The 15,644-nt window shown below is 37.5% G+C and overlaps 1 protein-coding gene across 2 annotated transcripts in view; it reads left to right on the plus strand.

Annotated features, from left to right (window-relative positions):
- The window catches only part of LOC126353980 (NGFI-A-binding protein homolog), a 363,923-nt gene that overhangs the window by 1,028 nt on the left and 347,251 nt on the right, over positions 1–15,644 (plus strand). The gene's annotated exons all lie outside the window — the stretch shown is intronic.

Below are 15,644 nucleotides of genomic sequence, written 5' to 3' on the forward strand. Positions count from 1 at the left end.
AAAATTTTTAACAACAGGCAAATTATAAGTAATCGGACCTAAAAACGCCGTTATTAGTATAACGATGTATGGTATGTAGTTCTGATTTCAAGCTACGTTCCTATTGTTGCTGGCACAATTTTCTGGATGTGTAGATGACAGGGTTCACCGTGCCCAAAAGTCATTGTAGTACATTGTTCTTAATTACTACAACATAAAATTGGTGCTAAATTTTTGATTCGTTCAAACTATTTTAACTTCCGAAGATTAGAGTTCTTGACATCTGCAACTAGATGCAAATACAATTTAGCAGGAATGTAAGAATGTTAATTACTTATGTATTCAATATTGATGCATAAATACCTTTTACCCCATGCAGAAACAAATGGTGTTCCTTACACTTTCCATTATATTAAAAAAAATGATTGTATTATCTCGATTTAGACCTTGCGTCTAATGCAATATCATTAGTTTGGAAAAAAAAAGAAAATAAATGATTACCCACTTTTTAGAGGGAGACACGTATCTAGTCTCTAGATCAGGATTTCCCAAACTGTTTGTGGGACAGTTTTCCGTGTGAAGTGAATAAGTCCTTTGCTAACAACTATTAATAACATGGCGTTTTTTTTCTTTCTTTTTAACATTGTATTAGAATTTTTGTGTTATTAATTATGATTTAAATTTGAAGTAGTCACTAAATAAAATAAGTGTTTAACATTTTTCAAAATTATTGATTTAGTAACCTTAGAAAATAAAACAAGGTGTTCCATCAAAATAACAGGATTCTCAAAGTGCTTCGTGAGAGGAAAAGTTTGGGAATCCCTGCTCTAGAACGTCAGTTACATCCTAGAACGCAGTTCACAGTAAATAGTTGTAATCTTGTCAAAAGCTCGTGTTTATTTATATGTAAGAAAGTACTCGTAGGCATAAATTACAGGAACGACACTGAAAACAGTTTATAGAGAATTGTGTTAAATTCCAAATTAACTACTTTTGTGGTTCGTGCATCGTGTTCAGGACTTCCTAACATGTTGGAAAATAAGTTTAACATTTTTATGCTAGATTACTGGTATTGGCTGGAGTTCTTATTGCGCACACCAGAAGTGCTAGAAATAGAATAATGGGAATGATCACCGAGATCGACCTATTGATATGTAGACTTACCGAACTAGTCATCATCAGCGGTATCTCTTGTTCCAGAAATACTGATGTATCGATATTGTCACTGTACTGTACGGTTACAATCTGGCCATCCATTATGTGTTGTATCATGTTTTGAGAAAATAAATTAATTTATGAAAGATGCCGGGGAGTGAGGGGGGGGGGGGGGGCGGGAGGTATGGAAGTAAAAGAGGAAAGAATCTATTTTCTGCCAGAGTCACCATTCTGAATCTCGTTATGAAATACTTTATAGCATGTTTAACGACTGTTAGTGCTCCCATGAAGCGTGTTTAGGAAATGAGATTGAAATTAATGCATTAATATCTATTGTGAAATGTAGCTCTGCTCTTCCATATCTTCGATCAAGTCATGGCAGAAACGAGCATTTAACGCAATTGCTACAGGCGTTGTACTGGTCAGTTACATTAAAAATCCACTTCAGCCACCACAACACACAGGGTGTCCAACGGGAATGGTCAGTATTCAGGGATTTAGTAGGAACGATCATTCGAAGTAAAAACTCTAGTAAACATGGCCTCTGAATTGTGTACCTTAAGAGCCGTGAGCACTTCTTCATGTTCGATACTGTGAAACAAATCTGTTCTACTACAAGCTCTTTGCTTTCCATATACTGGAAGGTGTTAGTATGGACCAAACCAAGAAAAAAGTATCCCGTAAACATGGGATGTAACGTGTATGCCTTAAGAGCCGTGAGAATTTGTTCATCTTCGCTTCTGTGAAACTCATCTCTTCCACTGAACAAGTGCTCATAGCTCTTAAGGTATGCACTTTAGTCTGAAAAAGTTGCAAAAAATCAGTCAACCAGTAGCAAGCTTTAGAGAGTCCCTGTTAGCAGACAATTTTTGCTTGTTTTGGTTCGTAGTTACGTCACCGAAAATATGCAAAGCGAAGAGCCTGCAGTTGGAGAGATTTATTTCGCAGCATTGAAGTTGAAGAAGTGGTCACATCTCGTAAGGTATGGATTTTAAGCCCATGTTTACCATACTTTTTTGCTCGGAATGATCGTTCCTGCCACATCCTCGAGTAGTGGCCGTTGCATTTGCGACACCCTGTATATGTGTCGGTCTAAGTCAGACATAAACAGTACATGAGAGCCACATTATTAGTGTTTTATTCACATAACATTCCTCGTCTAAGTCAGATTTACGTGAGTCACATTATTAGTGTGATATTCACATAACACTCCATCGGGTAACTACAGGTTGCTCTGAAGGCGTGGGAAGGAAAAAATAGTGCCCTTCGTGTATCCGACATTTGCTAGAGAATTCACACCTTTCACATTTTTTTTAATACCATAGTTGACTAGCTTGGTGTAGAAATTTTGAAAGTTAATTTCTGTTGTTTTTTTCCAAACACAATAAACAAATATCAACTAGAGCGTCCGTTCATTAAAGAAAATCACTTAATCGATTGTAGGATTTGTGCAGCCTTCGAACTTGGTCCGGCATTTGGGTTCGCATCGTGGCCATGCTACTGACTAAAAATAACACCATCTTAGGGAGTACAGTACCTAACTAAGTTTTCACTGCGGGTAAGGCAGCAGCCTACCTGCTTTTGATGCGGGTCATGTAGTCTGAACACGGCGTCACTTGCACGAATAAATGCTTCGTGATCTACCTGTATCCCATTTAAACTATGCAGCAAACAGATTTCTAAAGAGCTGCAACACATCCCACACATTTGTGAACACACTATTCGTTAGTAATAAGCGATATCGTTTTAAATTGTTCACTGGAAGAATATCTACATCGTCAAATACGAATATTGATGTCAATTTCTTACGATGTCTCCGGTTTGGTTCTAGTGCACAATGAACCGGTCGTGCAACGGAAAATACAGCGAATTCGCTAAATGTCGCGCTACACAGGACAGAGAATTACGAAATATGCACAGCAATACAGGGCAGGTCTCTTAATAATTTTCTTATAATGTTTACTTGAAGAGAATGTTCAGAGTGTGTAGGTTGAAATTAAGCACTACTCGAATTGTAGCGAACGGTTTGTCTAAAGCATCCACGCCGTAAATATAAATATGAGCCCCCTTTAAGAACAGTGATCGAAGACAAGTCGATATTTTCCTATAGTTGTGACAGCAGTGGAACTCAGATGTCCTAAAGGAATCATTATTTCTCTCTATGAATGATTAGCCTTCTACAATGATATGGAACATTGACATAGCACTCTTTTTAAATTTGTTGGCTTTCGGAATGTGCCCAGACATGCTATTTCAACACTGGAAATGTTATACTACAGATTGGACAGATTCCGACAAAAAACTGATTCAAAATCCACAGTGTTGTGAAACGAGTAAACAAGAGAAAAATGTAAGACAGGGTACTCAGAGGCAATATTCTATAAAAATCCTACTGGTAACACAATAAGAAATGATAAATCGTTGTTGGTACACGTTTGGGATATAATCAATTAAATCTATATTAATGACTATGTATCTAAATTATCACTAAAATGTTCTTTTGTGTGCCCTGTAACAGCTGTTTCAAAAGCTGCGGATAGAGAATCGAATATTTGCGTAGGTCCTTGTACCATCAAGATAGAACTGAGAAGAGTATACAAGATCCAGATTTGGGCATTACAGCCATATCGAGACAGCTATATCGAGACGTTGGCACTGTTGACGAACTCGTTCAGTATTTTATACGTTGTTATATCGTTGGACGCTTAGGAGGTTTGGAGGCTGTCGGGGTACGATGACCAGGAGCCCGAAGATTACTTGCAGGTACGTTTATGTTTTACGTGGTCCAAGGACATGTAGCAATATATGGTTTGGATCTTCCTCTACGCAAACGCATAGAAGAGTGGTGCTTAAGTTCGCCAGACAGACGTGTTTGTTGAATTTCCATTGATTAAATGTCAGCCGTGCTACAAGTGTCGTGAAGCATTTTGATATTTGTGTTTTGTTATACCAGGGTACACAGGATGAATCAGTGTGTAGTGTATGCCTTTGATTTTAGATGTCCTCGACCACGCCTTCTGAGGAAGGGTATCATATCTGTGAGAGGAAATTTGTCAAATTTAATAGCTCCATGTAGAGCTGCTTGCCTTGCTAGGACATCTACTTGTTCATTTCCCGGTATCCCAGAGTAGCCTTTCACCCATACCATTACGATGTTCCCATACTTCCTCCATACCCAAAACACAATGCCGGTTAATTGCAGAAACTACGGGGTTGGTACAACTTGTATTACATCGCACTCCCAATATTACATGCAGTATGGTAATTTAGCTTTCAGAATTTCAGTTTGTTATCGTTATTATCACTTGAAGTTTCTGAACACTTTACTGCTTATTAATTACAGTGACTAAAGTAGTTTTCCTTCGTCCATCTGACCCCGATGGAAGCAAACAAATGAAAACGAATGTGGAGCGAGCTATAAACTTAATTTTTCACCCTAATCCTCGAATGAACATAAATAAACATTTCGCTCAGTTTGGTCCTACAGCAGAATTAACGCGAATTTAACAATCAATGTGATGTATTGCATGTGACATTCGGCTGTATTATACTAGCAATGGGAGTTTTTCCATTTTGGCTTTCACTCCTCTTAACGCATTTCCCTTTCTGTGCCATATGTGCACCGCAGACTTACACCCTTCATACAAACGAATTCACAAACAACTGAAAATGGCACCTTTAAAAAAAATCTACACAAATTGTGTTTAATATGTTGTGTGTTGGTCATAACTGTGCAGTTTGCATCAACTACATTCGTGCGGTGGACGTCAGTGATAGAATATCGTGGGTTAATAAGTATGTATACCACATCAAGTCTAAATGTCCCGAGCTGCACTGCTAAATACGAAATTATCAGTCAGGTGCGTTTAGAACATTTGAAGCGTCACTTCACTATCTAACTGAGCCAAAGTGAGAGAGACAGACTAACAAAAACAACCCAAAAGTTTCTTGTGTAACGATTATTTTGTTACGAAGATAAAAGACATTTTAAGGCTCAGCAGTAATGTATGTGGCTCAGCAGTAATGTATGTGGCTCAGCAGTAATGTATGTGGTTGACAGTAATTATTCAATACGTATATTCAAAACATTTCTAAAATACACTGAAAAGATTGACAGTTTTTGAATTCACTATATGAACTCTAAGAACATGGCGTAGAACGAAGTCTCTTCACCGATCTGCATCAAAGCATTCGTGTCTTCCTTTAGAACACGGAGTATGGGCTGCTATGATCCTGGTAATCGGTATCGCTGTTTTGTTTCACGCTACTAGCAATGTCAGTTATGATCGATTCTTAGATAGCGATAACACACAGCCAAAGTGTTTCATCGATTTGCAAGCGAAATTACAGTTAAATTGAGCAGGCAGCCATTGCAGGATAGGTGATTTATCAAAATTTCTACTCATATGAAATAAATTAATCTCTTTAGAAACAGCCCAACTAACAGCATCTAATGTTTACAGGACGCTAAAGGCGCAGTAGTCTTTTGTGAGTGTTAAGTTAATCAGATGAATAACAGCTGCGAAACACAATAGCCCTCGGCTTCAGGTCAAGCACAGGTATATCATTTGTGGACCGAATCTAGATCTTGACTATGTAGTGACGACTGTTGTGTATTTATTTACTACGCATACAACAACCCTCACAAACGCTCATTTATTGCAAGACCTAACAATATCACTGAAGTAGGAAACTGTATAGGTTCTGTATGTTAATGCAGTTTGTTTAAACAATTTATAATTTTCCCTTCTGCCAACGATTCTAAAACTAATCCGTTTCCTAGGTAATAGATTGAAATTCGGGCCATTAGTTCGTATGGGAATTCCTTTATGCAACAGAATGGTTTTTCTATGACTTTTTGAGTTGTTACTCCACTGCTTACGAATATGTTAGCCAGTAATAAATGGTACTATAGATAAGAACCATTGTATTTTCGCATACACAAAAATGCTGCTGTTTCCGCGAATGTGGCCCATTGCCTTTCACGTGACGGTCTTACCTTTTCAACTGCAGTTACATAGGACGCAGAGGTAAGAGAAAAGAAGAATAATACCTGTACGTTATCTGAGGGACATGGGATTCAAGACACACCGTTTCCCTCATTCGTTACCAGTATTAATTAGCACGTAAGAACACGAGAGCAACAACAGCGGAATAATTAAAGCACCGTAGCGATTGCTTAAAGAATTTACGTATATACAGACGCTGTTACAAAATATTCGAGGTCTAGAAAAACAATGTTGATTATGAACAAAGAGCACGATATTTCCGTGACCGCTTTACCACTCAATACGTTCGAGTTCGCTTGTACACAGTGTAGTTGACAATGAGATAGAGCGAAAGTTATAGAAATTAGTAGAAAATAATTCTAACACCTCACATCAAATGGTTGTATATTTAGCACATCCCTGATTGACGTTCATGAAGAAAGGAGCTCCCTATCCTCGCAGAAAGGCCAAACTTCTTCAATTTAGACATTACCATCGACATCAGTAACCAACAGCATTTATTTAAGATACAAAGGAAAGCAACCTCAAGATACACAGTAATACCGGCTGGTTCCCAGCATCCCATATCACATAAACATGCAGCCTTACACTCCATGTTGCACCTCCTAGTATCTGTACCCCAAACCAAACCAGATTTTGAAAATGAGTTCAGAATAATTAAAGAAATAGCAATAATGGTTATAGTCCTACACTGATTGACAATATACTCAGGAAAAAGAAGAGACAGCGGATGATAACAGCCTTCCTTTATCTACCTCAGACAGTACAAAACCACGCTGATAGCAAATGGGCCCCGATGCTGTATACGCGTACGCCCTCACAGGTTCTTGCCAGGAAACTAAAGTCCAGGAAATATGCCCAGCTTTTTACAATAGGAATGCTGTTGCCAACCTGTTCAGTATCAAAGATAACATTTTTTTCTTTAGGACAGAGTTGAATTTATAGAATTTCCTGCCATCTGTGTGACAAATTATATGTAGGTCAATCAGGTAGGGCTTTAACCATTAGACTGATTGAACATGAAAGGAATTGGAGACTGAGAAAGAAAGATTCCACGTTTTCTGAACACGCTCTGAATAAATGGCATTCATGCGATGCGAAAGGTGATGTTCTCTGTAAAGTAGCTAAAGGAAGAAAACAAACATTACTTGAAATTTTGGCCATTAATAAAACACCAATCAAATAATCCAGATTTGGTCCTTAATGACCAAACACAGTTCCACTACTCACCGTTATTAAAGCAGCAGACAGTGATTACTCCTCTCACTATTAGCTAATAAGCTTGTTATAATTGTTCCACAGCCACATTCAATAGACGTCTTTCTTCCCCTCCCTTTATTCGGCCTTTTCATCACCTTCACCAGTTTGTCCATATGACATAGCGGCCTGTGGCATTACTCACTTGTAGAACATATCTACTTTATACACTCACTTAGATTTAATATTGGAATATACTGTAATGAAAGATTTATTTGTTCAGAGTCTCTTTAGGTGTTTTGTATCGATATAATCAAAAAATGACTATACGTTCATAACGAACTAATAATGTTATTGTGGAATGTTAATACGTTGTATTACAGTTATTAACATGTCTACGTTCCTCTAACAATCAACGGAATATTCCATAAATAGTATAAAATGTTCTTGTAGTTACTTGGAAACACACACGAGTGACTAACATTTTATTTATGAAAAAATTATAGCATGAACTGCTTCCAAACTAAGTATGTTTGCATGACTGCAAAACTGTATCGTTCCAGAAAAAAATTCACTTACTATGGCTTTAATATAAAGAAGCGGAACGTGTCTAATAATTAAATATTAAACTGCGGCAAGAAAAAGGACTTTGATTTATAAAACGTGTTTATGGAACTGCTGCAAAAGACTACTCCATCAAACTTGTCGATAAATGTTGCTTTAGGCAAGTTCAAAACTGAACACATTCAAAGCCAAAGTCAACGAGAGAATCTCTTGTAACGCGAGGACTACTCAAAGACTACACGTGAATTGAGCGCGTGGATTGGAATGGGCTCAACAGGGCGACGCCAAAGCGGAAAATAAGTCTTGCTTTAATCCAGAGTAAGTTACAGGATTTCAAACTATTATTCCACAGCTAATATACGATAGTAAATTATAATCCGTTTTTCTTATGTTATTTTTTAAGTAGCCTAAACCAGGAGCACAGTCAATGAGGTGGACTCTTAAGTTAATGTTATTACATGCAGCTCATTCCTCAGAGAAAGATAAAACACACGCGAAATTCGTGTAAAGCAATAAAGAATCACGCTAAAGTGGGAATCAGTTGCAAAAATCTAAGAATTTATCAGTTAGGTAATAATCTTGATGGAGATCGCTTTGTAGATATGAAGAGTAGACAATACAAATATCAAAACTAAACGGTGACTTCAGCTCCTAAAATCATTACTGAGACGCTGTTTACAGTGCTGTGGACAGACACAAAAAGTTTCATCTGTGATCACGAAGTTTTGTCTTTCTTTGCAAGGCAAATCTCCTTTGGAAAAAGTAATCTTAAAGTGGAGTTTATAAATACGTAAAGTATATGTCATAGAAGGGGAACGAAGGAATTTTGCTGTACGAAAAATTTATCTTTCTCCTAGGTGCAGAGAAATAGCTGTGAGAAAAACACTTTGTGACGAACACAAAATTAAAAAAAAAAGTTTCGTTCTGGATTTTTCCTGATTGTTACACAATAATCATTAATTATGTTTGAAATAGTAGGATTTCTGCAAAGGCATCGTGGAATATTTGAGTTCTTAAATAATTTTCCTTTGTGATCAGAGTCATTTGTTTTAAACAAATGGTATAATACAAGGGTGTAAGAAAGCATTGTATGCTAGTGCTGTGAGTAAAGTGAAATAGATAAGGTCCTTCAAACAAGCGGACTACACAATCTCAGGAGTTCTTAGCATCTCTTCCACCGGAGGTTAACTGTTGAAGATCATGATTCCAGTGAATTCGTTCCTTGTAATACAACCATCATGGAAGAGAGAAAAGACAGTACAGATAATAAGACAGCAATCAAATCATCGGGGAAGATGTAGGAAAGTACTGGGTCTCCGTATCCAGTTGCATAATTTGAGGTAAGATCTGGTGATTCTATGTCCTTAAATTTCGGAACAAACTTTTGTTTTCAGTTTATGTTCCTATTATTTGCTTGTTAAACGATCCAGTAAAAGACTACGAAATTGCGCCTATGTTTGTTTTAATGTATTTCTTCAATTAGGATTACATATCGTACATTTTTACTCGCTCCAGCTGTATATGGAATGCCAGGAGCATGTAGCAATATTAGAAGAAACAAATATACAAAAGTCTCTCCTTCGATATGGGTACTTAGATTACAGACGTATTGTAGATGTGAATGAACAGGCGGCCCAAAAAACATATAACGACTATATAGTACGACCATAGCACGTTAAAATTTTTCCACGAGTTCAACACAGGTGTAATAGCTTTCAGAGAACTCGTAAGAATAGAAGGAAGATATCTTCGTCTGCATCTAACGAATGTGAGTGATTAAGTAAAGTGACTAATATAAGGTTTTGGTCGCCACCATTCCGAACGAAAATCTTCATCAAACTCGATTTCAGTAGAAGATTTATATAGGCAATATTGAGATTTGAGGAGACAGACTAAGCTACACGTGATTCTTAAGGAATCTACGATAGTAACTTAGACCAAAGGTAACATTTATCGTGAATATCTTTGAGTGTTAGCCATTCTGTCAGCGAAAAACCGTAACAGAACATAGGCCTAAAATCTTGGGACTGTTAAGAGCTGACACCATAGATGCTATTGTCTAGATGCTATTGTCAAGATGAATAGTAGAAAGAGGGACATTCATTTTCTCTTTCGATATTAGGTTATCGAATTTTGCAGCTGCGTGGAAAGTCAGAATATGTGGATGACGTTTGACAATCTCTTTTAATTTTTTTGGTGGAAGATGTTCAGTAGGTAAGTGTAGTGGATATTAAAAGGTTTACCTTGCAGTTTTAACTACATCGGTACAATTACTGTTTTAGTCAGTTACTATCGAACTTTCGAACTTACTCCAGTAGATAGTAATGTTTTAGGAACGTGATTGGACGGGGTGATGTCATGTCGATTCATAGGGAAAGTAATAAGTCAGATGCTCAGTATTTCTTTGGGGTTTGAAGAAATACGTTAATATTTCCACGGATCGAGACAATAAATGACGAATGTTTGTAACATTAGAGATAAAATGGTGTAGAGCGAATAAAGAAACTTACGACATCCCGAAAGTGGCATAGCTCATATAGCTCATAGTTAACGAAGGCACATCGGTCAATATCTAGAAAACAAAACAGACATATTAATTTTGGTGTAAATAAATGTTTCGAACGAATATACATGGAGTATTCTTTATGGTAAATTTGCATCATTTCGTTCCGTTTCATGTTTGAGTGTGAGCTGTGCTCACGAATATGGAAAACTGTCAGTAAGACAGTATGTTATTAAACACAGTTTTCGCGTGCTGGAATCTACATCCCTTGCTCATTTCTTTGGAATATCGTGTGTAATCAACGGGAAGAAATGTGACAGTTCATCCTTCCAAAAATCACAATAAATAAGAACGTAAATAATTTTATTACGAATTTGACGGGACATGTCAAAGACACAATCCGTGAAGGAGAGAAGAAGATGTATTTGACCGTTTTATGTGATCGGCTCTTATGTCTGCTTCTCTCTCACTCTCACTCTGTCTCTCCTCCTCGCATGGGTACACACAAGACCTTGCAAATAAAAGCGTTTGAAAACGTGTGTTAAATCGACTAGATGTGAGAGCGGTAGTTTAAATTAATCAATAGGAAGGTTAACAGAATCTTCCGTCGGTTCTTTGTAAAACAACATTGTATGTCTCTTGCTTCAGAGACATAGCAACTAGGCTGGCTGAACATGAACGCAGCTGGAGGTTGTAGAATTCTGTCTCAACATTTGCTGAGCATGTACTGAGTGAGGGTCACAACTACCAGCCAGTTTCCCATGTACTTCGCTTAGCAAACAAAGGCCTGGAAATTAAAAAACATCTTGCTCACAGTTCAGATCTAATCCTAAATGAGCAGACACAGCTCCACACTTCTCCTCTCCTAAACTTCATATAACCATCTCTGTTGTTCATCACTTCCCGCACTGTGTGTTCCTACATATTCCCAATTTACTGTATTCATTAAGTTCTTTTGTTTTATTGAAGTTGTCTGTGTTTTCCATATAGACTGTAGTTCAATTGTTAATGCTTTCTTTTAACTGATACTGTATTACTGTCCAAGTTTAACAACTCTTGTCATTGTCTCATCAAATACTGTTTATATTTTACTTGGTTCATTTATTTAATGCAAACTGTTACATAGCCACAGTTTTGAATATAATGTTAATGTTAAAACGCAGTACCACCACACTCCCAAAGATTGCATTTACTGTATGTTCCCTCAAACTCCTCCATTTTCCTGCAGTTATTTATTTCTGTTTATCTTATTGATATTGCTTAAGGTCCTTACGTATTGTGTAGTTACATTGACAATTGTTTCTTCTTTCAATTGGTATGTCTACCACTCTCCATGTTTTATACCTCCTGATGTACCCTTGTCAAGTTCTAATTTTATATTATTTTATTACTTTTGTTTATTAATGTCTAATGTAGACTTTCCTGTCTACTCCATTTTTATTTATTCACTGTTCAATTTTTTTACCGTCACACTGTCAAAGATGTTACTTACGGTATGTTTCTGCTTCAGTCTAGACATGTTACTTCTCTTCCAATGTTGTTTGCAGACAATGTAACTTCTTTGGTGACAATACTCAGTAAAAGTCTGAATGACCTTGCAGGCCGAAAACTGATTAGCACAATAAAAGTAATATTGTAGAACAAAAGTAAACTCGTGCTTTTTATTTATGAGTAGGAAGGTTTTCAGCAACAAAATATTACAGTAACAAGCTACACAACAACTACAGCCAAAGTAGTGCATGTGACTGACTGTGACAGTCTCGTTGATGTGTTAATCTGGAACAAGTGTAGATCTTTTAACTTTTCGTGTACATCAAACATCACAAAATAACAATGAGAGAGATCAGACCATTGTGATGGGAACTGTGAGTCCCTCTGCAAAATTCGACTAAGTAGGCTAGATTTGCCTGCAACAGTCATGCTGCAGGGTAGCTGTTTCTTGTTGCCCTACACATAAGTGCACACATGTTACGACGTGTCCATCATTTAGTAAATGAAGTAAATAAAATTTCACCTCTGCCATAGTATATTTTGTTAATTGTGAAATTAGTTTCCGGGGATTGATCCTCGGTCTTCAGGCACTTTAACGTGGCTTTCCCAAAGACAATAATGACTCCGTGCACTAGACGCTCGATGTATGGGTTCTTGATGCTAGACTTGCTGGTGCGATGAGCCAAGTAAATTTGGAGGCCGTTAAATTATTCTTTGTCAGGTGGCTGTAACTGTTCACGTTAAAGTGCCTGAAGAGGAAGGGCTGATCCTGCGAAACTGGTTGCATAATTCATAAAAGACATGGTGGCAGAGGTGGGATTTTATTTACTGTATGTAACGTTAAAATTTCGGTCACTATAACTTCCCGTAGATGGTTTATAAGTATTGAAAGAATTTGGTTTATAAGTATTGAACGAATTTGGTGGTAAATGTCTCATCACTTACAAAAGAATGAAAGAAGCAGATGTAGAACTAAAGAAGAAGGCTTGACAAATAGCGCCCCGCGACGAGAGTGATCCTCGAATATTTCCAGTAAACGTCGAAAGACCTGACGTCAAATTCCAAGTTCATGTCAGTATTTATGTAGATAATCGTGACACGATGTAGAAACACAGTATCTGCCTAATCCCAATTCAGCAGCAATCTGAATGAAACCATTCGTTTCTTAATGTGGATACACGAATGAAACAATAATTAACCAGTCACTTTTTTTTGGTTCATTGCTCATTTCGATTGTTACACAATTGTCAATAAGTGGGTTACTTTGTCTCTTACATGTAGAATTGTAAGTGGCACGCAAGTGCATTATTTTCAGCTGCTAGCGATATGTTCAGAAGTTTAGCTGATGTCTTGCGGTAATAGTAAGATAGGTAACATCGGCCTAATAGGTGTTATTCTTTTCTCTGAAAATATAGAACATTTATTACTGCATTGATTACTTTGTGTTTAACATTTCGAATTGTAAAGAGCATGTGTTATTGGTTACCAACGATGTGATGAGAATATTGACTACTGCCTTGCATAAGTGGTAAAATACTGTTTTCCTTTTCATGTGTAGTACCTATCTATTAACTACATCATATACTCATTGTATGCCTGCCTAACGTGGCACATGTTTGTCACTGCGCATACAGCACACTAATATTTTGAAACATATTATATTAAAAATTAATTTTTATTTTTAATGGAAAGCTGCGTTATGTACGTGTTGGCAGTGATGAACATACAAAGAATTTTTATAACCCATATTACATACGTGGAATGTTTATGACGGAGTATCATGTCGTACACTCCGTGTTTGTTTTCACTCTTATAGTCTGTGTCCTACTGCAGCAGTGCTTGGCTCTGTACTACGTTACCAGTACATACAGGGTGATCAGAAACAGTCTGAAAAACCTGTAAGGGTGTATAAGGGTATGTTGTCCTGAGAAATAGCTAACAAAAAAGTTCAATACGTTACGCCTTTCCGAGTTAACTACATTTAAGCTAGCCAATCAGACCGTTGCTTGCGCAAAGTCAAGTGGCGCATCAGAGATAGTCGTCAAACGTGTTTTTCGTTAGTTTTCCTAAAGCCGGACAAGAGAACGATACGAAAATTGGACGTAAGACAGTACTAACGATCGAACCAGAGCGAAGGGCTGACCAGTCCCGTGCACTATCATCTATGCTATGAGAAGAACTCACACTAATTGTAAAAAGCGGCTCGCCTGAATTCGCGCGCGCAGCCACCTGATTGGCTAACTTGAGTGCTAATTAACTCGAAAACGGCGCGACGTATCAAACAGTCTTCCCACAAACTCCTCGCAAACTGTACGAACTGATGTTTTCTGAATGGTCGTACTGCACTACTAAGTGGACTGTGCTTGTCAATGTAGACTAACCGTTTCGTGTCTACGTGATCACACTCCGACGCCTGACCTCCCGCCCAGGGGAAAATATGCGTTAATGGCTTGTCGCATGTACTTGCAGATACTAATCAACCCAAAAACATACGACTCGTAATGACTACAATTTTTAGTTTGCAAATGACGTAAATATTGATGTAAAGTTGTGCAGTACACAGTCCTCAGTCACAAATAGAAATATCTGCACGTATACCTCTTACACCCTATATATATATACCACACTTCCTGTGACCTGTCGAAAAGCGATTGAGCTTCCAACAAGCTTGGCTGGGCATATTGGAAACCACAACCTTCTTTATTGTATTCTGAAACAAGTGAGCATTGTTGGATTTATGTTAATTCTAGCGTTGCCCCCACTTGAACGTCACGGCGAAAGAACCGATAATTTATGAATCAACCAGGGGTGGTTTGTGTTGTTTGACCTTGAAGGGTGTCGTGCAAGGGAGAGTTATGAGAAGTGATCTTCCTGGGCAATTCTACCAAAGCTGTTTTCCTCCCTAGACCCTGCGGAGCAATTTCAACTGGGACAGTTAATGTGAAGATCTGTTTTCAGCAGTTCCAGTGTTTCATAAAGCCATCTTGTCCTAGAGGGATGATTTGTTAAATGACGTCTTGTATGCTATTTAGAATAAGCCTTTCTAGGAGTTTATAGATCACCCTGAGCAGCGATACAGGACAGTAGCGAGAAGCATCTTTGCCTGGTTTCAAGATTGTGATTATATTAGACGGACTGAAAAGATATGATAATTTTCCAAAATAGGCTAAGATAATTGGCACAATAGTTACGTTTTTACCTATGTAGTTTTTTTTTATTCGAGGGATGTAGTAATTACATGACCAACAACGAGTTGCTGTCTCTCCTTTATTCAGCAGTCTTGGAAGAGTGGAATTCAGCGCTTCACGTTTCTGCTCATGTGGCAGAGAAACAATACGTTCCTGTTTGAAAAACTTGTTTTTCTCCGCTATAAGCTTGTGTGTTGTGGGTATTTGGGAACAGACTATATATTTTCATTTTTTACAGAAAGTGAGATGTGACGGTGAAGATATCTAGGAATCATTTTACAACGTAGGGTGTACAAAATTATTCATGGTGTTGCAGTATAATGAATATTGCAGAGTACAATTTATGCAGTATTTCCACGTTATTGTGCGTATTAAAATAACGCTACATGTTATGAAAAAGAACAAAATGTAATGAAAGTTTCGGATAATGTCCTTAGTAACTAATACGTTCTTGTGTTTGATGACCTCTTTATGTGTTTCTGGAGACGTGTACGTTATGAGTCGCTTTGGATTTAACCTTTCCTTTTTATATGTGTTCATCTACAAGAATGTAAACGC

The sequence above is a fragment of the Schistocerca gregaria genome, chromosome 1, assembly GCF_023897955.1.
Source record: "Schistocerca gregaria isolate iqSchGreg1 chromosome 1, iqSchGreg1.2, whole genome shotgun sequence".
Taxonomy (NCBI): domain Eukaryota; kingdom Metazoa; phylum Arthropoda; class Insecta; order Orthoptera; family Acrididae; genus Schistocerca; species Schistocerca gregaria.